Source organism: Musa acuminata, chromosome BXJ2-1 (genome assembly GCF_036884655.1).
Source record: "Musa acuminata AAA Group cultivar baxijiao chromosome BXJ2-1, Cavendish_Baxijiao_AAA, whole genome shotgun sequence".
NCBI classification, from domain to species: Eukaryota; Viridiplantae; Streptophyta; class Magnoliopsida; order Zingiberales; family Musaceae; genus Musa; species Musa acuminata.
The window spans coordinates 24,886,925-24,908,805 of NC_088338.1; the positions used below are offsets into that span (position 1 = coordinate 24,886,925).

Below are 21,881 nucleotides of genomic sequence, written 5' to 3' on the forward strand. Positions count from 1 at the left end.
CATTAGCGATTCCGAGATCGTTCTAGAAAGTGTCGATGGTTTCGGCATGCGCTTGCCGTGACCGATACGCATTCGTCGGGCTAGGGCTCGGAGAGAGCTTGCAATAGGGATTTCGTGATCGTTCGAGAAAGCGCCGACGGTTTCGTGACGGGCAAGAGGCTCCGGACGTTGATGCGCCGACCGCGACGTGCACATAGGCGAGGGACGAAGCTCGCGAAACGGGTGCGATAATGCCAGCACTAAATCACCGGATCCCATCAAAATATCGGAGTTAAGCGTGCTTGGGCCAGAGTAGTACTACGATGGGTGACCCCCTGGGAAGTCCTCGTGTTGCACTCCTTTTTGCATCTCGGGATACGAAACATGTCCCGTAGAGCTCCGAGACGATTGTTTTGGGACTGGAAATTTCTGTGACCGCTACGCAGTCAGTATTGAGGGGCTCGGAGAGAGCTTTCCGGATTGGGGTCGCAATAGCGATTCCGAGATCGTTCTAGAAAGTGCCGATGGTTTCGGCACGCGCTTGCCGTGACCGATACGCAGTCGTCGGGCTAGGGATCGGAGAGAGCTTGCAATAGGGATTTCGTGAACGTTCGAGAAAGCGCCGACGGTTTCGTGACAGGCAAGAGGCTCCGGACGTTGATGCGCCGACCGCGACGTGCACATAGGCGAGGGACGAAGCTCGTGAAACAGGTGCGATAATGCCATCACTAAATCACCAGATCCCATCAAAACACCGAAGTTAAGCGTGCTTGGGCCAGAGTAGTACTACGATGGGTGACCCCCTGTGAAGTACTCGTGTTGCTCTCCTTTTTGCATCCCGGGATACGAAACATCTCCCGTAGAGCTCCGAGACGATTGTTTTGGGGCTGGAAATTTGCTGTGACCGATACGCAGTCAGTATCGAGGGGCTCAGAGAGAGCTTTCCGGATTGGGGTCGCATTAGCGATTCCAAGATCGTTCTAGAAAGTGCCGATTGTTTCGGCACGAGCTTGCCGTGACCGATACGCATTCGGCGGGCTAGGGCTCGGAGAGAGCTTGCAATAGGGATTTCGTGAACGTTCGAGAAAGCGACGACGGTTTCGTGACGGGCAAGAGGCTCCGGACGTTGATGCGCCGACCGCGACGTGCACATAGGCGAGGGACGAAGCTCGCGAAACGGGTGCGATAATGCCAGCACTAAATCAACAGATCCCATCAAAACACCAAAGTTAAGCGTGCTTGGGCCAGAGTAGTACTACGATGGGTGACCCCCTGGGAAGTCCTCGCGTTGCACTCCTTTTTGCATCCCGGGATACGAAACATCTCCCATAGAGCTCTGAGATGATTGTTTTGGGGCTGGAAATTTGCTGTGACCACTACGCAGTCAGTATCGAGGGGCTCAGAGAGAGCTTTCCGGATTGGGGTCGCATTAGCGATTCCGAGATCGTTCTAGAAAGTGCCGATGGTTTCGGCACGCGCTTGCCGTGACCGATACGTAGTCGTCGGGCTAGGGCTCGGAGAGAGCTTGCAATATGGATTTCGTGAACGTTCGAGAAAGCGCCGACGGTTTCGTGACGGTCAAGAGGCTCCGGACGTTGATGCGCCGACCGCGACGTGCACATAGGCGAGGGACGAAGCTCGCGAAACGGGTGGGATAATGCCAGCACTAAATCACCGGATCCCATCAAAACACCGAAGTTAAGCGTGCTTGGGCCAGAGTAGTACTACGATGGGTGAACCCCTGGGAAGTCCTCGTGTTGCACTCCTTTTTGCATCTCGGGATACGAAACATCTCCCGTAGAGCTCCGAGACGATTGTTTTGGGGCTGGAAATTTCTGTGACCGCTACGCAGTCAGTATTGAGGGGCTCGGAGAGAGCTTTCCAGATTGGGGTCGCAATAGCGATTCCGAGATCGTTCTAGAAAGTGCCGATGGTTTCGGCACGCGCTTGCCGTGACCGATACGCAGTCGTCGGGCTAGGGCTGGGAGAGAGCTTGCAATAGGGATTTCCTGAACGTTCGAGAAAGCGCCGACAGTTTCGTAACGGGCAAGAGGCTCCGGACGTTGATGCGCCGACCGCGACGTGCACATAGGCGAGGGACGAAGCTCGCGAAACGGGTGCGATAATGCCATCACTAAATCACCAGATCCCATCAAAACACCGAAGTTAAGCGTGCTTGGGCCAGAGTAGTACTACGATGGGTGACCCCCTGGGAATCCTCGTGTTGCACTCCTTTTTGCATCCCGGGATACGAAACATCTCCCGTAGAGCTCCGAGACGATTGTTTTGGGGCTGGAAATTTGCTGTGACCGCTACGCAGTCAGTATCGAGGGGCTCGGAGAGAGCTTGCCGGATTGGGGTCGCAATAGCGATTCCGAGATCGTTCTAGAAAGTGCCGATGGTTTCGGCACGTGCTTGCCGTGATCGATACGCAGTCGTCGGGCTAGGGCTCGAAGAGAGCTTGCAATAGGGATTTCGTGAACGTTCGAGAAAGCGCCGACGGTTTCGTGACGGTCAAGAGGCTCCGGACGTTGATGCGCCGACCGCGACGTGCACATAGGCGAGGGACGAAGCTCGCGAAACGGGTGGGATAATGCCAGCACTAAATCACCGGATCCCATCAAAACACCGAAGTTAAGCGTGCTTGGGCCAGAGTAGTACTACGATGGGTGAACCCCTGGGAAGTCCACGTGTTGCACTCCTTTTTGCATCTCGGGATACGAAACATCTCCCGTAGAGCTCCGAGACGATTGTTTTGGGGCTGGAAATTTCTGTGACCGCTACGCAGTCAGTATTGAGGGGCTCGGAGAGAGCTTTCCGGATTGGGGTCGCAATAGCGATTCCGAGATCGTTCTAGGAAGTGCCGATGGTTTCGGCACACGCTTGCCGTGACCGATACGCAGTCGTCGGGCTAGGGCTCCGAGAGAGCTTGCAATAGGGATTTCGTGAACGTTCGAGAAAGCGCCGACGGTTTCGTGATGGGCAAGAGGCTCCGGACGTTGATGCGCCGACCGCAACGTGCACATAGGTGAGGGACGAAGCACGCGAAACGGGTGCGATAATGCCATCACTAAATCACCAGATCCCATCAAAACACCGAAGTTAAGCGTGCTTGGGCCAGAGTAGTACTACGATGGGTGACCCCCTGGTAAGTCCTCGTGTTGCACTCCTTTTTGCATCCCGGGATACGAAACATCTCCCGTAGAGCTCCGAGACGATTGTTTTGGGGCAGGAAATTTGCTGTGACCGCTACGCAGTCAGTATCGAGGGGCTCGGAGAGAGCTTTCCGGATTGGGGTCGCAATAGCGATTCCGAGATCGTTCTAGAAAGTCCCGATGGTTTCGGCACGCGCTTGCCGTGACCGATACGCAGTCGTCGGGCTAGGGCTCGGAGAGAGCTTGCAATAGGGATTTCGTGAACGTTCGAGAAAGCGCCGAGGGTTTCGTGACGGGCAAGAGGCTCCGGACTTTGATGCGCCGACCGCGACGTGCACATAGGCGAGGGACGAAGCTCGCGAAACGGGTGCGATAATGCCAGCACTAAATCACCGGATCCCTTCAAAACACCGAAGTTAAGCGTGCGTGGGCCAGAGTAGTACTACGATGGGTGACCCCCTGGTAAGTCCTCGTGTTGCACTCCTTTTTGCATCCCGGGATACGAAACATCTCCCGTAGAGCTCCGAGACGATTGTTTTGGGGCTGGAAATTTGCTGTGACCGCTACGCAGTCAGTATCGAGGGGCTCGGAGAGAGCTTTCCGGATTGGGGTCGCAATAGCGATTCCGAGATCGTTCTAGAAAGTCCCGAGGGTTTCGGCATGCGCTTGCCGTGACCGATACGCAGTCGTCGGGCTAGGGCTCGGAGAGAGCTTGCAATAGGGATTTCGTGAACGTTCGAGAAAGCGCCGACGGTTTCGTGACGGGCAAGAGGCTCCGGACGTTGATGCGCCGACCGCGACGTGCACATAGGCGAGGGACGAAGCTCGCGAAACGGGTGCGATAATGCCAGAACTAAATCACCAGATCCCATCAAAACACCGAAGTTAAGCGTGCTTGGGCCAGAGTAGTACTACGATGGGTGACCCCCTGGGAAGTCCTCGTGTTGCACTCCTTTTTGCATCCCGGGATACGAAACATCTCCCGTAGAGCTCTGAGATGATTGTTTTGAGGATGGAAATTTGCTGTGACCGCTACGCAGTCAGTATCGAGGGGCTCAGAGAGAGCTTTCCGGATTGGGGTCGCATTAGCGATTCCGAGATCGTTCTAGAAAGTGTCGATGGTTTCGGCACGCGCTTGCCGTGACCGATATGCAGGCGTCGGGCTAGGGCTCGGAGAGAGCTTGCAATAGGGATTTCCTGAACGTTCGAGAAAGCGCCGACGGTTTCGTGACGGGCAAGAGGCTACGGACGTTGATGCTCCGACCGCGACGTGCACATAGGCGAGGGACGAAGCTCGCGAAACGGGTGCGATAATGCCAGCACTAAATCACCGGATCCCATTAAAACACCGATTTAAGCATGCTTGGGCCAGAGTAGTACTACGATGGGTGACCCCCTGTCACGACCCGGGTCTGATGAGCTAACTGGCCAATAACTCCATTTTGGTCCTCAACGGCGGACCAAAATGCTTAAGCGGGAGGTAACGTAGTACACTCATCAGGCCCTTATAAGCTAATCACACACATTCCCCACTTCCGATGTGGGACTAATGGGATATTACACTATCCCCAACCCAATTAGCTTGACGTCCTCGTCAAGGCCTGACATATCCCAGATCGAACCCTAGCATAGTGCATGTGAGGTTTAACTCAGTGGTGGCTCCACGCCGTGATGAGTTCTCTGACTCCATCCACGGGTAGCCCTTTCCTACTGCAGCCCTCTCACCCTGCCCTAATGCTAGGTCGGCTCTGATACCAAATGTCACGACCCGGGTCTGATGAGCTAACTGGCCAATAACTCCATTTTGGTCCTCAACGGCGGACCAAAATGCTTAAGCGGGAGGTAACGTAGTACACTCATCAGGCCCTTATAAGCTAATCACACACATTCCCCACTTCCGATGTGGGACTAATGGGATATTACACTATCCCCAACCCAATTAACTTGACGTCCTCGTCAAGGCCTGACATATCCCAGATCGAACCCTAGCATAGTGCATGTGAGGTTTAACTCAGTGGTGGCTCCACGCCGTGATGAGTTCTCTGACTCCATCCACGGGTAGCCCTTTCCTTCTGCAGCCCTCTCACCCTGCCCTAATGCTAGGTCGGCTCTGATACCAAATGTCACGACCCGGGTCTGATGAGCTAACTGGCCAATAACTCCATTTTGGTCCTCAACGGCGGACCAAAATGCTTAAGCGGGAGGTAACGTAGTACACTCATCAGGCCCTTATAAGCTAATCACACACATTCCCCACTTCCGATGTGGGACTAATGGGATATTACACTATCCCCAACTCAATTAACTTGACGTCCTCGTCAAGGCCTGACATATCCCAGATCGAACCCTAGCATAGTGCATGTGAGGTTTAACACAGTGGTGGCTCCACGCCGTGATGAGTTCTCTGACTCCATCCACGGGTAGCCCTTTCCTACTGCAGCCCTCTCACCCTGCCCTAATGCTAGGTCGGCTCTGATACCAAATGTCACGACCCGGGTCTGATGAGCTAACTGGCCAATAACTCCATTTTGGTCCTCAACGGCGGACCAAAATGCTTAAGCGGGAGGTAACGTAGTACACTCATCAGGCCCTTATAAGCTAATCACACACATTCCCCACTTCCGATGTGGGACTAATGGGATATTACACTATCCCCAACCCAATTAGCTTGACGTCCTCGTCAAGGCCTGACATATCCCAGATCGAACCCTAGCATAGTGCATGTGAGGTTTAACTCAGTGGTGGCTCCACGCCGTGATGAGTTCTCTGACTCCATCCACGGGTAGCCCTTTCCTACTGCAGCCCTCTCACCCTGCCCTAATGCTAGGTCGGCTCTGATACCAAATGTCACGACCCGGGTCTGATGAGCTAACTGGCCAATAACTCCATTTTGGTCCTCAACGGCGGACCAAAATGCTTAAGCGGGAGGTAACGTAGTACACTCATCAGGCCCTTATAAGCTAATCACACACATTCCCCACTTCCGATGTGGGACTAATGGGATATTACACTATCCCCAACCCAATTAACTTGACGTCCTCGTCAAGGCCTGACATATCCCAGATCGAACCCTAGCATAGTGCATGTGAGGTTTAACGCAGTGGTGGCTCCACGCCGTGATGAGTTCTCTGACTCCATCCCCTGGGAAGTCCTCGTGTTGCACTCCTTTTTGCATCTCGGGATACGAAACATCTCCCGTAGAGCTCCGAGACGATTGTTTTGGGGCTGGAAATTTCTGTGACCGCTACGCAGTCAGTATTGAGGGGCTCGGAGAGAGCTTTCCGGATTGGGGTCGCAATAGCGATTCCGAGATCGTTCTAGAAAGTGCCGATGGTTTCGGCACGCGCTTGCCGTGACCGATACCCAGTCGTCGGGCTAGGGATCGGAGATAGCTTGCAATAGGGATTTCGTGAACGTTCGAGAAAGCGCCGACGGTTTTGTGACAGGCAAGAGGCTCCGGACGTTGATGCGCCGACCGCGACGTGCACATAGGCGAGGGACGAAGCTCGCGAAACAGGTGCGATAATGCCATCACTAAATCACCAGATCCCATCAAAACACCGAAGTTAAGCGTGCTTGGGCCAGAGTAGTACTACGATGGGTGACCCCCTGTGAAGTCCTCGTGTTGCACTCCTTTTTGCATCCCGGGATACGAAATATCTCCCGTAGAGCTCCGAGACGATTGTTTTGGGGCTGGATATTTGCTGTGACCGATACGCAGTCAGTATCGAGGGGCTCAGAGAGAGCTTTCCGGATTGGGGTCGCATTAGCGATTCCGAGATCGTTCTAGAAAGTGCCGATTGTTTCGGCACGAGCTTGCCGTGACCGATACGCAGTCGTCGGGCTAGGGCTCGGAGAGAGCTTGCAATAGGGATTTCGTGAATGTTCAAGAAAGCGACGACGGTTTCGTGACGGGCAAGAGGCTCCGGACGTTGATGCGCCGACCGCGACGTGCACATAGGCGAGGGACGAAGCTCGCGAAACGGGTGCGATAATGCCAGAACTAAATCAACAAATCCCATCAAAACACCGAAGTTAAGCGTGCTTGGGCCAGAGTAGTACTACGATGGGTGACCCCCTGGGAAGTCCTCGTGTTGCACTCCTTTTTGCATCCCGGGATACGAAACATCTCCCGTAGAGCTCTGAGATGATTGTTTTGGGGATGGAAATTTGCTGTGACCGCTACGCAGTCAGTATTGAGGGGCTCAGAGAGGGCTTTCTGGATTGGGGTCGCATTAGCGATTCCGAGATCGTTCTAGAAAGTGTCGATGGTTTCGGCACGCGCTTGCCGTGACCGATACGCAGTCGTCGGGCTAGGGCTCGAAGAGAGCTTGCAATAGGGATTTCGTGAACGTTCGAGAAAGCGCCGACGGTTTCGTGACGGGCAAGAGGCTCCGGACGTTGATGCGCCGACCGCGACGTGCACATAGGCGAGGGACGAAGCTCGCGAAACGGGTGCGATAATGCCAGAACTAAATCAACAGATCCCATCAAAACACCAAAGTTAAGCATGCTTGGGCCAGAGTAGTACTACGATGGGTGACCCCCTGGGAAGTCCTCGTGTTGCACTCCTTTTTGCATCCCGGGATACGAAACATCTCCCGTAGAGCTCTGAGATGATTGTTTTGGGGATGGAAATTTGCTGTGACCGCTACGCAGTCAGTATCGAGGGGCTCAGAGAGGGCTTTCCGGATTGGGGTCGCATTAGCGATTCCGAGATCGTTCTAGAAAGTGTCGATGGTTTCGGCACGCGCTTGCCTTGACCGATATGCAGTCGTCGGGCTAGGGCTCGGAGAGATCTTGCAATAGGGATTTCGTGAACGTTCGAGAAAGCGCCGACCGTTTCGTGACGGGCAAGAGGCTCCGGACGTTGATGCGCCGACCGCGACGTGCACATAGGCGAGGGACGAAGCTCGCGAAACGGGTGCGATAATGCCAGCACTAAATCACCGGATCCCAACAAAACACCGAAGTTAAGCGTGCTTGGGCCAGAGTAGTACTACGATGGGTGACCCCCTGGGAAGTCCTCGTGTTGCACTCCTTTTTGCATCTCGGGATACGAAACATCTCCCGTAGAGCTCCGAGACGATTGTTTTGGGGCTGGAAATTTCTGTGACCGCTACGCAGTCAGTATTGAGGGGTTCGGAGAGAGCTTTCCGGATTGGGGTCGCAATAGCGATTCCGAGATCGTTCTAGAAAGTGCCGATGGTTTCGGCACGCGCTTGCCGTGACCGATACGCAGTCGTCGGGCTAGGGATCGGAGAGAGCTTGCAATAGGGATTTCGTGAACGTTCGAGAAAGCGCCGACGGTTTCGTGACAGGCAAGAGGCTCCGGATATTGATGCACCGACCGGGACGTGCACATAGGCGTGGGACGAAGCTCACGAAACAGGTGCGATAATGCCATCACTAAATCACCAGATCCCATCAAAACACCGAAGTTAAGCGTGCTTGGGCCAGAGTAGTACTACGATGGGTGACCCCCTGTGAAGTCCTCGTGTTGCACTCCTTTTTGCATCCCGGGATACGAAACATCTCCCGTAGAGCTCCGAGACGATTGTTTTGGGGCTGGAAATTTGTTGTGACCGCTACGCAGTCAGTATCGAGGGGCTCGGAGAGAGCTTTCCGGATTGGGGTCGCAATAGCGATTCCGAGATCGTTCTAGAAAGTGCCGATGGTTTCGGCACGTGCTTGCCGTGATCGATACGCAGTCGTCGGGCTAGGGCTCGGAGAGAGCTTGCAATAGGGATTTCGTGAACGTTCGAGAAAGCGACGACGGTTTCGTGACGGGCAAGAGGCTCCGGACGTTGATGCGCCGACCGCGACGTGCACATAGGCGAGGGACGAAGCTCGCGAAACGGGTGCGATAATGCCAAACTAAATCAACAGATCCCATCAAAACACCGAAGTTAAGCGTGCTTGGGCTAGAGTAGTATTACGATGGGTGACCCCCTGGGAAGTCCTCGTGTTGCACTCCTTTTTGAATCCCGGGATACGAAACATCTCCCGTAGAGCTCTGAGATGATTGTTTTGGGGATGGAAATTTGCTGTGACCGCTACGCAGTCAGTATCGAGGGGCTCAGAGAGGGCTTTCTGGATTGGGGTCGCATTAGCGATTCCGAGATCGTTCTAGAAAGTGCCGATTGTTTCGGCACGAGCTTGCCGTGACCGATACGCAGTGGTCGGGCTAGGGCTCGGAGAGAGCTTGCAATAGGGATTTCGTGAACGTTCGAGAAAGCGACGACGGTTTCGTGACGGGCAAGAGGCTCCGGACGTTGATGCACCGACCGCGACGTGCACATAGGCGAGGGACGAAGCTCGCGAAACGGGTGCGATAATGCCAGCACTAAATCAACAGATCCCATCAAAACACCGAAGTTAAGCGTGCTTGGGCCAGAGTAGTACTACGATGGGTGACCCCCTGGGAAGTCCTCGTGTTGCGCTCCTTTTTGCATCCCGGGATACGAAACATCTCCCGTCGAGCTCTGCGATGATTGTTTTGGGGTTGGAAATTTGCTGTGACCGCTACGTAGTCAGTATCGAGGGGCTCAGAGAGAGCGTTCCGGATTGGGGTCGCATTAGCGATTCCGAGATCGTTCTAGAAAGTGCCGATGGTTTCGGCACGCGCTTGCCGTGACCGATACGTAGTCGTCGGGCTAGGGCTCGGAGAGAGCTTGCAATAGGGATTTCGTGAACGTTCGAGAAAGCGACGACGGTTTCGTGACGGGCAAGAGGCTCCGGACGTTGATGCACCAACCGCGACGTGCACATAGGCGAGGGACGAAGCTCGCGAAACGGGTGCGATAATGCCAGCACTAAATCAACAGATCCCATCAAAACACCGAAGTTAAGCGTGCTTGGGCCATAGTAGTACTACGATGGGTGACCCCCTGGGAAGTCCTCGTGTTGCGCTCCTTTTTGCATCCCGGGATACGAAACATCTCCCGTAGAGCTCTGCGATGATTGTTTTGGGGCTGGAAATTTGCTGTGACCGCTACGCAGTCATTATCGAGGGGCTCAGAGAGAGCTTTCCGGATTGGGGTCGCATTAGCGATTCCGAGATCGTTCTAGAAAGTGCCGATGGTTTCGGCACGCGCTTGCCGTGACCGATACGTAGTCGTCGGGCTAGGGCTCGGAGAGAGCTTGCAATAGGGATTTCGTGAACGTTCGAGAAAGCGCCGACGGTTTCGTGACGGGCAAGAGGCTCCGGACGTTGATGCGCCGACCGCGACGTGCACATAGGCGAGGGACGAAGCTCGCGAAACGGGTGCGATAATGCCAGCACTAAATCACCGGATCCCATCAAAACACCGAAGTTAAGCATGCTTGGGCCAGAGTAGTACTACGATGGGTGAACCCTTGGGAAGTCCTCGTGTTGCACTCCTTTTTGCATCTCAGGATACGAAACATCTCCCGTAGAGCTCCGAGACGATTGTTTTGGGGCTGGAAATTTGCTGTGACCGCTACGCTGTCAGTATTGAGGGGCTCGGAGAGAGCTTTCCGGATTGGGGTCGCAATAGCGATTCCGAGATCGTTCTAGAAAGTGCCGATGGTTTCGGCACGCGCTTGCCGTGACCGATACGCAGTCGTCGGGCTAGGGCTCGGAGAGAGCTTGCAATAGGGATTTCGTGAACGTTCGAGAAAGCGCCGACGGTTTCGTGACGGGCAAGAGGCTCCGGACGTTGATGCGCCGACCGCGACGTGCACATAGGCGAGGGACGAAGCTCGCGAAACGGGTGCGATAATGCCAGCACTAAATCACCGGATCCCATCAAAACACTGAAGTTAAGCGTGCTTGGGCCAGAGTAGTACTACGATGGGTGACCCCCTGGGAAGTCCTCGTGTTGCACTCCTTTTTGCATCTCGGGATACGAAACATCTCCCGTAGAGCTCCGAGACGATTATTTTGGGGCTGGAAATTTCTGTGACCGCTACGCAGTCAGTATTGAGGGGCTCGGAGAGAGCTTTCCGGATTGGGGTCGCAATAGCAATTCCGAGATCGTTCTAGAAAGTGCCGATGGTTTCGGCACGCGCTTGCCGTGACCGATACGCAGTCGTCGGGCTAGGGCTCGGAGAGAGCTTGCAATAGGGATTTCGTGAACGTTCGAGAAAGCGCCGACGGTTTCGTGACGGGCAAGAGGCTCCGGACGTTGATGCGCCGACCGCAACGTGCACATAGGTGAGGGACGAAGCACGCGAAACGGGTGCGATAATGCCATCACTAAATCACCAGATCCCATAAAAACACCGAAGTTAAGCGTGCTTGGGCCAGAGTAGTACTACGATGGGTGCTCCCCTGGGAAGTCCTCGTGTTGCACTCCTTTTTGCATCCCGGGATACGAAACATCTCCCGTAGAGCTCCGAGACGATTGTTTTGGGGCTAGAAATTTGTTGTGACTGCTACGCAGTCAGTATCGAGGGGCTCGGAGAGAGCTTTCCGGATTGGGGTCGCAATAGCGATTCCGAGATCGTTCTAGAAAGTGCCGATGGTTTCGGCACGTGCTTGCCGTGATCGATACGCAGTCGTCGGGCTAGGGCTCGGAGAGAGCTTGCAATAGGGATTTCGTGAACGTTCGAGAAAGCGCCGACGGTTTCGTGATGGGCAAGAGGCTCCGGACGTTGATGCGCCGACCGCGACGTGCACATAGGCGAGGGACGAAGCTCGCGAAACGGGTGCGATAATGCCAGAACTAAATCACCGGATCCCATCAAAACACCGAAGTTAAGCGTGCTTGGGCCAGAGTAGTACTACGATGGGTGACCCCCTGGGAATCCTCGTGTTGCACTCCTTTTTGCATCCCGGGATATGAAACATCTCCCGTAGAGCTCCGAGACGATTGTTTTGGGGCTGGAAATTTGCTGTGACCGCTACGCAGTCAGTATCGAGGGGCTCGGAGAGAGCTTTCCGGATTGTGATCGCAATAGCGATTCCGAGATCGTTCTAGAAAGTGCCGATGGTTTCGGCACGTGCTTGCCGTGATCGATACGCAATCGTCGGGCTAGGGCTCGGAGAGAGCTTGCAATAGGGATTTCGTGAACGTTTGAGAAAGCGACGACGGTTTCGGGACGGGCAAGAGGCTCCGGACGATGATGCGCCGACCGCGACGTGCACATAGGCGAGGGACGAAGCTCGCGAAACGGGTGCGATAATGCCAGCATAAATCACCGGATCCCATCAAAACACCGAAGTTAAGCGTGCTTGGGCCAGAGTAGTACTACGATGGGTGACCCCCTGGGAAGTCCTCGTGTTGCACTCCTTTTTGCATCCCGGGATACGAAACATCTCCCGTAGAACTCCGAGACGATTGTTTTGGGGCTGGAAATTAGCTGTGACCGCTACGTTGTCAGTATCGAGGGGCTCGGAGAGAGCTTTCCGGATTGGGGTCGCATTAGCGATTCCGAGATCGTTCTAGAAAGTGCCGATGGTTTCGGCACGAGCTTGCCGTGACCGATACGCAGTCGTCGGGTTTGGGCTCGGAGAGAGCTTGCAATAGGGATTTCGTGAACGTTAGAGAAAGCGACGACGGTTTCGTGACGGGCAAGAGGCTCAAATTTGCTGTGACCGCTACGCAGTCAGTATCGAGGGGCTCGGAGAGAGCTTTCCGGATTGGGGTCACAATAGCGATTCCGAGATCGTTCTAGAAAGTGCCGATGGTTTCGGCACGTGCTTGCCGTGTTCGATACGCAGTCGTCGGGCTAGGGCTCGGAGAGAGCTTGCAATAGGGATTTCGTGAACGTTCGAGAAAGCACCGACGGTTTCGTGATGGGCAAGAGGCTCCAGACGTTGATGCGCCGACCGCAACGTGCACATAGGTGAGGGACGATGCACGCGAAACAGGTGCGATATTGGCATCACTAAATCACCGGATCCCATCAAAACACCGAATTTAAGCGTGCTGGGGCCAGAGTAGTACTACGATGGGTGACCCCTTGGGAAGTCCTCGTGTTGCACTCCTTTTTGCATCCCGGGATACGAAACATCTCCCGTAGAGCTCCGAGACGTTTGTTTTGGGGCTGGAAATTTGCTTTGACCGCTACGCAGTCAGTATCTAGGGGCTCCGAGAGAGCTTTCCGGATTGGGGTCGCAATAGCGATTCCGAGATCGTTCTAGAAAGTGCCGATGGTTTCGGCATGCGCTTGCCGTGACCGATATGCAGTCGTCGGGCTAGGGCTCGGAGAGAGCTTGCAATAGGGATTTCGTGAACGTTCGAGAAAGCGACTACGATTTCGTGAATGGCAAGTGGCTCCGGACGTTGATGCGCCGACCGCGACGTGCACATAGGCGAGGGACGAAGCTCGCGAAACGGGTGCGATAATGCCAGCACTAAATCACCAGATCCCATCAAAACACCGAAGTTAAGCGTGCTTGGGCCAGAGTAGTACTACGATGGGTGCCCCACTGGGAAGTCCTCGTGTTGCACTCCTTTTTGCATCCCGGGATACGAAACATCTCCCGTAGAGCTCCGAGACGATTGTTTTGGGGCTAGAAATTTGTTGTGACCGCTACGCAGTCAGTATCGAGGGGCTCGGAGAGAGCTTTCCGGATTGGGGTCGCAATAGCGATTCCGAGATCGTTCTAGAAAGTGCCGATGGTTTCGGCACGTGCTTGCCGTGATCGATACGCAGTCGTCGGGCTAGGGCTCGAAGAGAGCTTGCAAATGGGATTTCGTGAACGTTCGAGAAAGCGACGACGGTTTCGGGACGGGCAAGAGGCTCCGGACGTTGATGCGCCGACCGCGACGTGCACATAGGTGAGGGACGAAGCTCGCGAAACGGGTGCGATAATGCCAGCACTAAATCACCGGATCCCATCAAAACACCGAAGTTAAGCGTGCTTGGGCCAGAGTAGTACTACGATGGGTGACCCCCTGGGAAGTCCTCGTGTTGCACTCCTTTTTGCATCCCGGGATACGAAACATCTCCTGTAGAGCTCCGCGACGATTGTTTTGGGGCTGGAAATTTGCTGTGACCGCTACGCAGTCAGTATCGAGGGGCTCGGAGAGAGCTTTCCGGATTGGGGTCGCAATAGCGATTCCGAGATCGTTCTAGAAAGTGCCGATGGTTTCGGCACGCGCTTGTCGTGACCTATACGCAGTCGTCGGGCTAGGGCTCGTAGAGAGCTTGCAATAGGGATTCCGTGAACGTTCGAGAAAGCGACGACGGTTTCGTGACGGGCAAGAGGCTCCGGACGTTGATGCGCCGACCGCGACGTGCACATAGGCGAGGGACGAAGCTCGCGAAACGGGTGCGATAATGCCAGCACTAAATCACCAGATCCCATCAAAACACCGAAGTTAAGCGTGCTTGGGCCAGAGTAGTACTACGATGGGTGCCCCCTTGGGAAGTCCTCGTGTTGCACTCCTTTTTGCATCCCGGGATAAGAAACATCTCCCGTAGAGCTCCGAGACGATTGTTTTGGGGCTGGAAATTTGTTGTGACCGCTACGCAGTCAGTATCGAGGGGCTCGGAGAGAGCTTTCCGGATTGGGGTCGCAATAGCGATTCCGAGATCGTTCTAGAAAGTGCCGATGGTTTCGGCACGTGCTTGCCGTGATCGATACGCAGTCGTCGGGCTAGGGCTCGGAGAGAGCTTGCAATAGGGATTTCGTGAACGTTCGAGAAAGCGACGACGGTTTCGGGACGGGCAAGAGGCTCCGGACGTTGATGCGCCGACCGCGACGTGCACATAGGCGAGGGACGAAGCTCGCGAAACGGGTGCGATAATGCCAGCACAAAATCACCGGATCCCATCAAAACACCGAAGTTAAGCGTGCTTGGGCCAGAGTAGTACTACGATGGGTGACCCCCTGGGAAGTCCTCGTGTTGCACTCCTTTTTGCATCCCGGGATACGAAACATCTCCCGTAGAGCTCCGAGACGATTGTTTTGGGGCTGGAAATTTGCTGTGACTGCTACGCAGTCAGTATCGAGGGGCTCGGAGAGAGCTTTCCGAATTGGGGTCGCAATAGCGATTACGAGATCGTTCTAGAAAGTGCCGATGGTTCCGGTATGCGCTGGCCGTGACCGATACGCAGTCGTCGGGCTAGGGCTCGGAGAGAGCTTGCAATAGGGATTTCGTGAACGTTCGAGAAAGCGACGACGGTTTCATGACGGGCAAGAGGCTCCGGACTTTGATGCGTCGACCGCGATGTGCACATAGGCGAGGGACGAAGCTCGCGAAACGGGTGCGATAATGGCAGCACTAACTCACCGGATCCCATCAAAACACCAAAGTTAAGCGTGCTTGGGCCAGAGTAGTACTACGATGGGTGACCCCCTGGGAAGTCCTCGTGTTGCACTCCTTTTTGCATCCCGGGATACGAAACATCTCCCGTAGAGCTCCGAGACGTTTCTTTTGGGGCTGGAAATTTGCTTTGACCGCTACGCAGTTAGTATCGAGGGGCTCCGAGAGAGCTTTCCGGATTGGGGTCGCAATAGCGATTCCGAGATCGTTCTAGAAAGTGCCGATGGTTTCGGCACGCGCTTGCCGTGACTGAAATGCAGTCGTCGGGCTAGGGCTCGGAGAGAGCTTGCAATAGGGATTTCGTGAACGTTCGAGAAAGCGACGACGATTTCGTGAATGGCAAGTGGCTCCGGACGTTGATGCGCCGACCGCGACGTGCACATAGGCGAGGGACGAAGCTCGCGAAACGGGTGCGATAATGCCAGCACTAAATCACCGGATCCCCTCAAAACACCGAAGTTAAGCGTGCTTGGGCCAGAGTAGTACTACGATGGGTGACCCCCTGGGAAATCCTCGTGTTGCACTCCTTTTTGCATCCCTGGATACGAAACATCTCCTGTAGAGCTCCGCGACGATTGTTTTGGGGCTGGAAATTTGCTGTGACCGCTACACAGTCAGTATCGAGGGGCTCGGAGAGAGCTTTCCGGATTGGGGTCGCAATAGCGATTCCGAGATCATTCTAGAAAGTGCCGATGGTTTCGGCACGCGCTTGCCGTGACCTATACGCAGTCGTCGGGCTAGGGCTCGGAGACAGCTTGCAATAGGGATTTCGTGAACGTTCGAGAAAGCGACGACGGTTTCGTGACGGGCAAGAGGCTCCGGACGTTGATGCGCCGACCGCGACGTGCACATAGGCGAGGGACGAAGCTCGCGAAATGGGTGCGATAATGCCAGCACTAAATCACCAGATCCCATCAAATCACCGAAGTTAAGCGTGCTTGGGCCAGAGTAGTACTACGATGGGTGCCCCCTTGGGAAGTCCTCGTGTTGCACACCTTTTTGCATCCCGGGATACGAAACATCTCCCGTAGAGCTCCGAGACGATTGTTTTGGGGCTGGAAATTTGTTGTGACCGCTACGCAGTCAGTATCGAGGGGCTCGGAGAGATCTTTCCGAATTGGGGTCGCAATAGCGATTACGAGATCGTTCTAGAAAGTGCCGATGGTTCCGGCACGCGCTTGCCGTGACCAATACGCAGTCGTCGGGCTAGGGCTCGGAGAGAGCTTGCAATAGGGATTTCGTGAACGTTCGAGAAAGCGACGATGGTTTCATGACGGGCAAGAGGCTCCGGACTTTGATGCGCCGACCACGATGTGCACATAGGCGAGGGACGAAGCTCGCGAAACGGGTGCGATAATGGTAGCACTAACTCACCGGATCCCATCAAAACACCAAAGTTAAGCGTGCTTGGGCCAGAGTAGTACTACGATGGGTGACCCCCTGGGAAGTCCTCGTGTTGCACTCCTTTTTGCATCCCGGGATTCGAAACATCTCCCGTAGAGCTCCGAGACGATTGTTTTGGGGCTGGAAATTTGCTTTCACCGCTACGCAGTCAGTATCGAGGGGCTCAGAGAGAGCTTTCCGGATTGGGGTCGCAATAGCGATTCCGAGATCGTTCTAGAAAGTGCCGATGGTTTCGGCACGCGCTTGCCGTGACCGATACGCAGTCGTCGGGCTAGGGCTCGGAGAGAGCTTGCAATAGGGATTTCGTGAACGTTCGAGAAAGCGACGACGGTTTCATCACGGGCAAGAGGCTCCGGACGTTGATGCGCCGACCGCGACGTGCACGTAGGCGAGGGACGAAGCTCGCGAAACGGGTGCGATAATGCCAGCACTAAATAACCGGATCCCATCAAAACACCGAAGTTCAGCGTGCTTGGGCCAGAGTAGTACTAGGATGGGTGACCCCCTGGGAAGTCCTCGTGTTGCACTCCTTTTTGCATACAGGGATACGAAACATCTCCCGTAGAGCTCCGAGACGATTGTTTTGCGGCTGGAAATTTGCTGTGACCGCTACGCAGTCAGTATCGAGGGGCTCGGAGAGAGCTTTCCGGACTGGGGTCGCAATAGCGATTCCGAGATCGTTCTATAAAGTGCCGATGGTTTCGGCACGCGCTTGCCGTGACCGATACGCAGTCGTCGGGCTAGGGCTCGGAGAGAGCTTGCAATAGGGATTTCGTGAACGTTCGAGAAAGCGACGACGGTTTCGTGACGGGCAAGAGGCTCCGGACGTTGATGCGCCGACCGCGACGTGCACATAGGCGAGGGACGAAGCTCGCGAAACGGGTGCGATAATGGCAGCACTAAATCACCGGATCCCATCAAATCACCGAAGTTAAGCATGCTTGGGCTAGAGTAGTACACGATGGGTGACCCCCTGGGAAGTCCTCGTGTTGCACTCCTTTTTGCATCCCGGGATACGAAACATCTCCCGTAGAGCTCCGAGACGTTTGTTTTGGGGCTGGAAATTTGCTGTGACCGCTACGCAGTCAGTATCGAGGGGCTCAAAGAGAGCCTTCCGGATTGGGGTCGCAATAGCGATTCCGAGATCGTTCTATAAAGTGCCGATGGTTTCGGCACGCGCTTGCCGTGACCAATACGCAGTCGTCGGGATAGGGCTCGTAGAGAGCTTGCAATAGGGATTTCGTGAACGTTCGAGAAAGCGCCGACGGTTTCGTGACGGGCAAGAGGCTCCGGACATTGATACGCCGACCGCAACATGCACATAGGTGAGGGACGACGCACGCGAAACGGGTGCGATAATGCCAGCACTAAATCACCGGATCCCATCAAAACACCAAAGTTAAGCGTCCTTGGGCCAGAGTAGTACTAGGATGGGTGACCCCCTGGGAAGTCCTCGTGTTGCACTCCTTTTTGCATCCCGGGATACGAAACATCTCCCGTAGAGCTCCGAGACGATTGTTTTGGGGCTGGAAATTTGCTGTGACCGCTACGCAGTCAGTATCGAGGGGCTCGGAGAGAGCTTTCCGAATTGGGGTCGCAATAGCGATTACGAGATCGTTCTAGAAAGTGCCGATGGTTCCGGCACGCGCTTGCCGTGACCGATAGGCAGTCGTCGGGCTAGGGCTCGGAGAGAGCTTGCAATAGGGATTTCGTGAACGTTCGAGAAAGCGACGACGGTTTCAGGACGGGCAAGAGGCTCCGGACGTTGATGCGCCGACCGCGATTTGCACATAGGCGAGGGACGAAGCTCGCGAAACAGGTGCGATAATGGCAGCACTAAATCACCGGATCCCATCAAAACACCAAAGTTAAGCGTGCTTGGGCCAGAGTAGTACTACGATGGGTGACCCCCTGGGAAGTCCTCGTGTTGCACTCCTTTTTGCATCCCGGGATACGAAACATCTCCCGTAGAGCTCCGAGACGATTGTTTTGCGGCTGGAAATTTGCTGTGACCGCTACGCAGTCAGTATCGAGGGGCTCAGAGAGAGCTTTCCGGACTGGGGTCGCAATAGCGATTCCGAGATCGTTCTAGAAAGTGCCGATGGTTTCGGCACGCGCTTGCCGTGACCAATACGACGTCGTCGGGCTAGGGCTCGGAGAGAGCTTGCGATAGGGATTTCGTGAACGTTCGAGAAAGCAACGACGGTTTCGTGACGGGCAAGACGCTCCGGACGTTGATGCGCCGACCGCGACGTGCACATAGGCGAGGGACAAAGCTCGCGAAACGGGTGCGATAATGGCAGCACTAAATCACCGGATCCCATCAAAATACCGAAGTTAAGCGTGCTTGGGCCAGAGTAGTACTAGGATGGGTGACCCCCTGGGAAGTCCTCGTGTTGCACTCCTTTTTGCATCCCGGGATACGAAACATCTCCCGTAGAGCTCCGAGACGATTGTTTTGGGGCTGGAAATTTGCTGTGCCCGCTACGCAGTCAGTATCGAGGGGCTAGGAGAGAGCTTTCCGGAGTTGGGTCGCAATAGCGATTCCGAGATCGTTCTATAAAGTGCCGATGGTTTCGGCACGCGCTTGCCGTGACCGATACGCAGTCGTCGGGCTAGGGCTCGGAGAGAGCTTGCAATAGGGATTTCGAGAACGTTCGAGAAAGCGACGACGGTTTCGCGATGGGCAAGAGGCTCCGGACGTTGATGCGCTGACCGCGACGTGAACATAGGCGAGGGACGAAGCTCGCGAAATGGGTGCGATAATGGCAGCACTAAATCACCGGATCCCATCAAAACACTGAAGTTAAGCGTGCTTGGGCCAGAGTAGTACTATGATGGGTGACCCCCTGGGAAGTCCTCGTGTTGCACTCATTTTTGCATCCCGGGATACGAAACATCTCCCGTAGAGCTCTGAGACGATTGTTTTGATGGTGGAAATTTGCTGTGACCGCTACGCAGTCAGTATCGAGGGGCTCGGAGAGAGCTTTCTGGATTGTGGTCGCAATAGCGATTCCGAGATCGTTCTAGAAAGTGCCGAAGGTTTCGGCACGGGCTTGCCGTGACCGATACGCAGTCGTCGGGCTAGGGCTCGGAGAGAGCTTGCAATAGGGATTTCGTGAACGTTCGAGAAAGCGCCGACGGTTTCGTGACGGGCAAGAGGCTCCGGACGTTGATACGCCGACCGCGACGTGCACATAGGCGAGGGACGAAGCACGCGAAACGGGTGAGATAATGCCAGCACTAAATCACCGGATCCCATCAAAACTCCGAAGTTAAGCGTGATTGGGCCAGAGTAGTACTAGGATGGGTGACCCCCTGGGAAGTCCTCGTGTTGCACTCCTTTTTGCATCCCGGGATTCGAAACATCTCCCGTAGAGCTCCGAGACGATTGTTTAGGGACTGGAAATTTACTGTGACCGCTACGCCGTCAGTATCGAGGGGCTCGGAGAGAGCTTTCCGGACTGGGGTCGCAATAGCGATTCCGAGATCGTTCTAGAAAGTGCCGATGGTTTCGGCACGCGCTTGCCGTGACAAATACGCAGTCGTCGGGCTAGGGCTCGGAGAGAGCTTGCAATAGGGATTTCGTGAACGTTCGAGAAAGCAACGACGGTTTCGTGACGGGCAAGAGGCTCCGGACGTTGATGCGCCGACCGCAACGTGCACATAGGCGAGGGACGAAGCTCGCGAAACGGGTGCGATAATGGCAGCACTAAATCACCGGATCCCATCAAAACACCGAAGCTAAGCGTGCTTGGGCCAGAGTAGTACACGATGGGTGACCCCCTGGGAAGTACTCGTGTTGCACTCCTTTTTGCATCCCGGGATACGAAACATCTCCCGTAGAGCTCCGAGACGTTTGTTTTGGGGCTGGAAATTTGCTGTGACCGCTACGCAGTCAGTATCGAGGGGCTCAAAGAGAGCCTTCCGAATTGGGGTCGCAATAGCGATTCCGAGATCGTTCTAGAAAGTGCCGATGGTTTCGGCACGCGCTTGCCGTGACCGATACGCAGTCGTCGGGCTAGGGCTCGGAGAGAGCTTGCAATAGGGATTTCGTGAACGTTCGAGAAAGCGACGACGGTTTCGTGACGGGCAAGAGGCTCCGGACGTTGATGCGCCGACCGCGACGTGCACATAGGCGAGGGACGAAGCTCGCGAAACGGGTGCGATAATGGCAGCACTAAATCACCGGATCCCATCAAAACACCGAAGTTAAGCGTGCTTGGGCTAGAGTAGTACACGATGGGTGACCCCCTGGGAAGTCCTCGTGTTGCACTCCTTTTTGCATCCCGGGATACGAAACATCTCCCGTAGAGCTCCGAGACGTTTGTTTTGGGGCTGGAAATTTGCTGTGACCGCTACGCAGTCAGTATCGAGGGGCTCAAAGAGAGCCTTCCGGATTGGGGTCGCAATAGCGATTCCGAGATCGTTCTATAAAGTGCCGATGGTTTCGGCACGCGCTTGCCGTGACCAATACGCAGTCGTCGGGATAGGGCTCGTAGAGAGCTTGCAATAGGGATTTCGTGAACGTTCGAGAAAGCGCCGACGGTTTCTTGACGGGCAAGAGGCTCGGGACATTGATACGCCGACCGCAACGTGCACATAGGTGAGGGACGACGCACGCGAAACGGGTGCGATAATGCCAGCTCTAAATCACCGGATCCCATCAAAACACCAAAGTTAAGCGTCCTTGGGCCAGAGTAGTACTAGGATGGGTGACCCCCTGGGAAGTCCTCGTGTTGCACTCCTTTTTGCATCCCGGGATACGAAACATCTCCCGTAGAGCTCCGAGACGATTGTTTTGGGGACGATTGTTTTGGGGCTGGAAATTTGCTGTGACCGCTACGCAGTCAGTATCGAGGGGCTCGGAGAGAGCTTTCCGAATTGGGGTCGCAATAGCGATTACGAGATCGTTCTAGAAAGTGCCGATGGTTCCGGCACGCGCTTGCCGTGACCGATAGGCAGTCGTCGGGCTAGGGCTCGGAGAGAGCTTGCAATAGGGATTTCGTGAACGTTCGAGAAAGCGACGACGGTTTCAGGACGGGCAAGAGGCTCCGGACGTTGATGCGCCGACCGCGATTTGCACATAGGCGAGGGACGA

At 55.0% G+C, this 21,881-nt stretch overlaps 7 non-coding genes and 34 pseudogenes across 7 annotated transcripts; all 41 read left to right on the plus strand.

Moving 5' to 3' along the window:
* Positions 1-220: 220 nt before the first annotated feature.
* LOC135602665 (5S ribosomal RNA) lies at positions 221-339 on the plus strand (annotated as a pseudogene).
* A 349-nt stretch (positions 340-688) lies between these two features.
* On the plus strand, positions 689-807 carry LOC135604332 (5S ribosomal RNA; annotated as a pseudogene).
* A 350-nt stretch (positions 808-1,157) lies between these two features.
* On the plus strand, positions 1,158-1,276 carry LOC135603406 (5S ribosomal RNA; annotated as a pseudogene).
* Positions 1,277-1,626: 350 nt separating this feature from the next.
* On the plus strand, positions 1,627-1,745 carry LOC135602583 (5S ribosomal RNA; annotated as a pseudogene).
* Positions 1,746-2,094: 349 nt separating this feature from the next.
* Positions 2,095-2,212, plus strand: LOC135602679 (5S ribosomal RNA; annotated as a pseudogene).
* A 350-nt stretch (positions 2,213-2,562) lies between these two features.
* LOC135602563 (5S ribosomal RNA) lies at positions 2,563-2,681 on the plus strand (annotated as a pseudogene).
* Positions 2,682-3,030: 349 nt separating this feature from the next.
* On the plus strand, positions 3,031-3,149 carry LOC135603706 (5S ribosomal RNA; annotated as a pseudogene).
* A 350-nt stretch (positions 3,150-3,499) lies between these two features.
* Positions 3,500-3,618, plus strand: LOC135603012 (5S ribosomal RNA; annotated as a pseudogene).
* A 350-nt stretch (positions 3,619-3,968) lies between these two features.
* LOC135601966 (5S ribosomal RNA) lies at positions 3,969-4,087 on the plus strand (annotated as a pseudogene).
* A 2,562-nt stretch (positions 4,088-6,649) lies between these two features.
* On the plus strand, positions 6,650-6,768 carry LOC135603609 (5S ribosomal RNA; annotated as a pseudogene).
* A 350-nt stretch (positions 6,769-7,118) lies between these two features.
* LOC135604140 (5S ribosomal RNA) lies at positions 7,119-7,237 on the plus strand (annotated as a pseudogene).
* Positions 7,238-7,587: 350 nt separating this feature from the next.
* On the plus strand, positions 7,588-7,706 carry LOC135604305 (5S ribosomal RNA; annotated as a pseudogene).
* A 350-nt stretch (positions 7,707-8,056) lies between these two features.
* On the plus strand, positions 8,057-8,175 carry LOC135601015 (5S ribosomal RNA). Its single transcript, XR_010483321.1, has one exon. It is a non-coding gene; the product is annotated as a 5S ribosomal RNA (ribosomal RNA).
* A 349-nt stretch (positions 8,176-8,524) lies between these two features.
* LOC135603610 (5S ribosomal RNA) lies at positions 8,525-8,643 on the plus strand (annotated as a pseudogene).
* Positions 8,644-8,993: 350 nt separating this feature from the next.
* Positions 8,994-9,111, plus strand: LOC135599334 (5S ribosomal RNA; annotated as a pseudogene).
* A 350-nt stretch (positions 9,112-9,461) lies between these two features.
* LOC135602538 (5S ribosomal RNA) lies at positions 9,462-9,580 on the plus strand (annotated as a pseudogene).
* A 350-nt stretch (positions 9,581-9,930) lies between these two features.
* Positions 9,931-10,049, plus strand: LOC135603865 (5S ribosomal RNA; annotated as a pseudogene).
* Positions 10,050-10,399: 350 nt separating this feature from the next.
* On the plus strand, positions 10,400-10,518 carry LOC135602853 (5S ribosomal RNA; annotated as a pseudogene).
* Positions 10,519-10,868: 350 nt separating this feature from the next.
* On the plus strand, positions 10,869-10,987 carry LOC135600771 (5S ribosomal RNA). Its single transcript, XR_010483084.1, has one exon. It is a non-coding gene; the product is annotated as a 5S ribosomal RNA (ribosomal RNA).
* A 349-nt stretch (positions 10,988-11,336) lies between these two features.
* On the plus strand, positions 11,337-11,455 carry LOC135604142 (5S ribosomal RNA; annotated as a pseudogene).
* Positions 11,456-11,805: 350 nt separating this feature from the next.
* LOC135601544 (5S ribosomal RNA) lies at positions 11,806-11,923 on the plus strand. The gene has a single exon (XR_010483835.1). It is a non-coding gene; the product is annotated as a 5S ribosomal RNA (ribosomal RNA).
* A 350-nt stretch (positions 11,924-12,273) lies between these two features.
* Positions 12,274-12,391, plus strand: LOC135602464 (5S ribosomal RNA; annotated as a pseudogene).
* Positions 12,392-12,970: 579 nt separating this feature from the next.
* On the plus strand, positions 12,971-13,089 carry LOC135599310 (5S ribosomal RNA; annotated as a pseudogene).
* Positions 13,090-13,439: 350 nt separating this feature from the next.
* LOC135602316 (5S ribosomal RNA) lies at positions 13,440-13,558 on the plus strand (annotated as a pseudogene).
* Positions 13,559-13,908: 350 nt separating this feature from the next.
* Positions 13,909-14,027, plus strand: LOC135600110 (5S ribosomal RNA). The gene has a single exon (XR_010482441.1). It is a non-coding gene; the product is annotated as a 5S ribosomal RNA (ribosomal RNA).
* Positions 14,028-14,377: 350 nt separating this feature from the next.
* On the plus strand, positions 14,378-14,496 carry LOC135601840 (5S ribosomal RNA; annotated as a pseudogene).
* Positions 14,497-14,846: 350 nt separating this feature from the next.
* On the plus strand, positions 14,847-14,965 carry LOC135600508 (5S ribosomal RNA). The gene has a single exon (XR_010482829.1). It is a non-coding gene; the product is annotated as a 5S ribosomal RNA (ribosomal RNA).
* A 350-nt stretch (positions 14,966-15,315) lies between these two features.
* LOC135602621 (5S ribosomal RNA) lies at positions 15,316-15,434 on the plus strand (annotated as a pseudogene).
* Positions 15,435-15,784: 350 nt separating this feature from the next.
* On the plus strand, positions 15,785-15,903 carry LOC135601095 (5S ribosomal RNA). Its single transcript, XR_010483399.1, has one exon. It is a non-coding gene; the product is annotated as a 5S ribosomal RNA (ribosomal RNA).
* A 350-nt stretch (positions 15,904-16,253) lies between these two features.
* Positions 16,254-16,372, plus strand: LOC135602756 (5S ribosomal RNA; annotated as a pseudogene).
* Positions 16,373-16,722: 350 nt separating this feature from the next.
* On the plus strand, positions 16,723-16,841 carry LOC135603319 (5S ribosomal RNA; annotated as a pseudogene).
* A 350-nt stretch (positions 16,842-17,191) lies between these two features.
* LOC135602257 (5S ribosomal RNA) lies at positions 17,192-17,310 on the plus strand (annotated as a pseudogene).
* Positions 17,311-17,660: 350 nt separating this feature from the next.
* On the plus strand, positions 17,661-17,778 carry LOC135604421 (5S ribosomal RNA; annotated as a pseudogene).
* A 350-nt stretch (positions 17,779-18,128) lies between these two features.
* LOC135601833 (5S ribosomal RNA) lies at positions 18,129-18,247 on the plus strand (annotated as a pseudogene).
* Positions 18,248-18,597: 350 nt separating this feature from the next.
* LOC135603051 (5S ribosomal RNA) lies at positions 18,598-18,716 on the plus strand (annotated as a pseudogene).
* Positions 18,717-19,066: 350 nt separating this feature from the next.
* LOC135602143 (5S ribosomal RNA) lies at positions 19,067-19,185 on the plus strand (annotated as a pseudogene).
* Positions 19,186-19,535: 350 nt separating this feature from the next.
* LOC135602500 (5S ribosomal RNA) lies at positions 19,536-19,654 on the plus strand (annotated as a pseudogene).
* A 350-nt stretch (positions 19,655-20,004) lies between these two features.
* LOC135601213 (5S ribosomal RNA) lies at positions 20,005-20,123 on the plus strand. The gene has a single exon (XR_010483513.1). It is a non-coding gene; the product is annotated as a 5S ribosomal RNA (ribosomal RNA).
* Positions 20,124-20,473: 350 nt separating this feature from the next.
* Positions 20,474-20,591, plus strand: LOC135604253 (5S ribosomal RNA; annotated as a pseudogene).
* A 350-nt stretch (positions 20,592-20,941) lies between these two features.
* LOC135603698 (5S ribosomal RNA) lies at positions 20,942-21,059 on the plus strand (annotated as a pseudogene).
* Positions 21,060-21,409: 350 nt separating this feature from the next.
* Positions 21,410-21,528, plus strand: LOC135602691 (5S ribosomal RNA; annotated as a pseudogene).
* The last annotated feature ends 353 nt before the right edge of the window (positions 21,529-21,881 follow it).